The following is a 2,456-nucleotide window of genomic DNA, read 5'->3' on the forward strand; positions in this document are numbered from 1 at the left end:
TTATTCTGTCCATGTTCACCAGCTTCTACTTCAGGGAAAGAGGAAGTGGGTGCAAGGAGACCTACCCTTCTGCATCCTGCTCCCGGAGGACAATGCAGAGGACGGAGATGCTGCTCAGTGGGATCAGCAGAGAATCCCAGATGACTCCCTGCTTGGCTTGCAAGTCCAGGTCCACAGCCCTGCTTCTAGAGAATTTCAGAATTCCCTGGGAGGAGGATGCATTTGCTGACTTTTTATCCCCTCCGGTCCTTCATGCCAAATTCCAGGAGAATTTGGCACGATATCAGGAACATCCTGGTGGTTCTAGAATGAAAACATCAGAGATTATAAAATGTGTTGGTATTGTTTTGTATCAGTCTCAGTTAACACTTCAAAAAAAGAATAAAGCTCCCGTAATACAACATAAGAGAATTTCCCTCTGGGTCACCTCTCCTCAATCTGTATCCTAAAAATCTGGTGAAAAGAACGATGTTGTTTTTCTATTATCTCATAGAGAGCACTTGTGCCAAATAAATGGAATTTGTTGAGCCCAAGGAAGTGAAAACCAGATATGCAATCACTCTTCAATCTCAGATCCTCGTTGTGGAATGTTTAAACACCTTTTTGTTAAGGACTAGAAAGATTTCAGGTAAATAAAATATTTTCTTGAAGGTGCAACTACAGAAGTCCTAATATTCTAATTACCTGACCCTTGACACAAGTTTGGATATACATAAGACATGCCTATGTCACATGCTGTCGCATCTCACACTGAAAAGGTTCAATATGTGAAGGTAAAAAACACATTTCCCTCCTCAAACATCTACACTTCCTTTTCTAAGTAACAATTCCTAGACAAAATCTAGGTGAAAAAAGTCAGGGGCAGGGGTGGGAAAGGTCATCTAACATTGCACCTGATCTTGAATGATTATATTGTAGTCCATCGGGACCTTGGTGATTTTTCCAAGAGAAATTACTCATGGTCTCTCCTTTCATATTCTATGAGCTGAATGTCTGTACTCTTTCTATAGGTGTATCTCCTATATACCTGAGAAGCTGAGAAGAGGAAGTCAATTAACCCACCATGTCCTCCAGTCTAACGCTCTCCCTACCGTGTCTAAATCAGTGGTTCCAACATGGGAAGAGCATCAGAATCCTTTGAGAAGCTTGCTTACGTGCACATGTTTAGGCCTCATAGCTGGAAGTCATATGTGGACAAGTTCTTGGTGGAGTAGGGACATCTACCTGTGTGTTTAACTACCTCCTCTACCATGTCTGACAATCAGCCGGGTTTTGCAAGCACAAAAATGGATGATTTCTAAAGGCAGCTGAAACTCATTCCCCAACAGGCTTGTGACATTGCCTCTTGATACACCTGGGTTGCAGTACAAAATTTGCATCAATTTATAAATCAATGTTTTAAACTATCTCCCTCTCTCCTAAAGTAAACTGGCAGCTAACACCTGGAAAGAAAATTGAAAATTGGCTTTCTGTTCTAGACCTTTCCTAGAAGACAGTTGTCTGCAACATGGAAGACACTGGGACAGACTCAGCTGAGATTCAAAAGTTTCAGACCACCCTGAAAGAAGAAAACATCTCAATTTAGGTGATTTCACCCCTCCTCACTAGAAGAGGCCAGACCAAGGTGTATCTCAATTTCACTTCCCCTGGTGTAATGCAGGCCAGCAGATGAGACGCATCAATCTTTCTTGACCCTACACCCAGGTCCCCAAAGATCCATCATGAAGAGACTTTCTTTTGAATCTCCAGTCCTATTGCCCCACTCAGTATAAAGCTCCCTCTTGTACCTTTGAAGTTCTTTGCTGGAACTGTACTATAACTTAAAGTGCTCTCCTAAAATTCTAATCACAGTGTGTTTTATGGCCTTGCATTTCCTCCAAGCCCTTTGGAAACACCCCTGACCCAGCATTGGCTCTTGCCTCCCAGAGTTGGTCTCCTGCTAGACTGAGGCACAAGCTAGTCATTATTCTGATGCTCCAGCCAACTCCAAGGAAAAGAAGCTAAGAAATGTAGAGTTCAACACGGGATCCCCCTCCGACATTTCCCTCTATTTCTTCTCTTGCGGAAAATCATCATTCACCAAATATTTTATTTGGCTTTTCCTCATCCTCCCAATAAAACTTGTCCATTTATGAAGATCAAGGACATTTGGAGATAGCAAACTGCAGGAGGTAGGAGGAGCTCCAAGTCACAGAGACTAAAGGACCCAGAAGCCACAAAGAGGGAGAAAGGACAAGCAGGGTGGCGCTTTCTCCCTCGTACCTGGATCAGAGTCCATCCTCATTCCTCTCAGTCCTCAGGCTGCAGATGTCCTTCCTCTGAATCACCATTCATGAACTGGGAGGAGAAGAGCTCCAGTCTCATCTCAAAGACATAACCATGCAATTCCCGTGACAGACACTGGTGTTGGTGGGAGACCTTTTTCTCACTTCTCTCTTCTTGAGTATGAAATTACC

At 43.2% G+C, this 2,456-nt stretch overlaps 1 long non-coding RNA gene across 1 annotated transcript in view; it reads right to left on the bottom strand.

The window, feature by feature from the left end:
• LOC125611899 overlaps positions 1 to 1,109 on the bottom strand; it is a 2,634-nt gene extending 1,525 nt beyond the window's left edge. The window contains exon 1 of the long non-coding RNA XR_007342145.1: positions 66 to 1,109. This is a non-coding gene — a long non-coding RNA (uncharacterized LOC125611899). The remainder of the gene's footprint in view (positions 1 to 65) is intronic.
• Between the last annotated feature and the right edge of the window lie 1,347 nt (positions 1,110 to 2,456).

This window comes from Marmota marmota, unplaced genomic scaffold, assembly GCF_001458135.2.
Source record: "Marmota marmota marmota unplaced genomic scaffold, marMar, whole genome shotgun sequence".
In the NCBI taxonomy this organism is placed as follows: domain Eukaryota; kingdom Metazoa; phylum Chordata; class Mammalia; order Rodentia; family Sciuridae; genus Marmota; species Marmota marmota.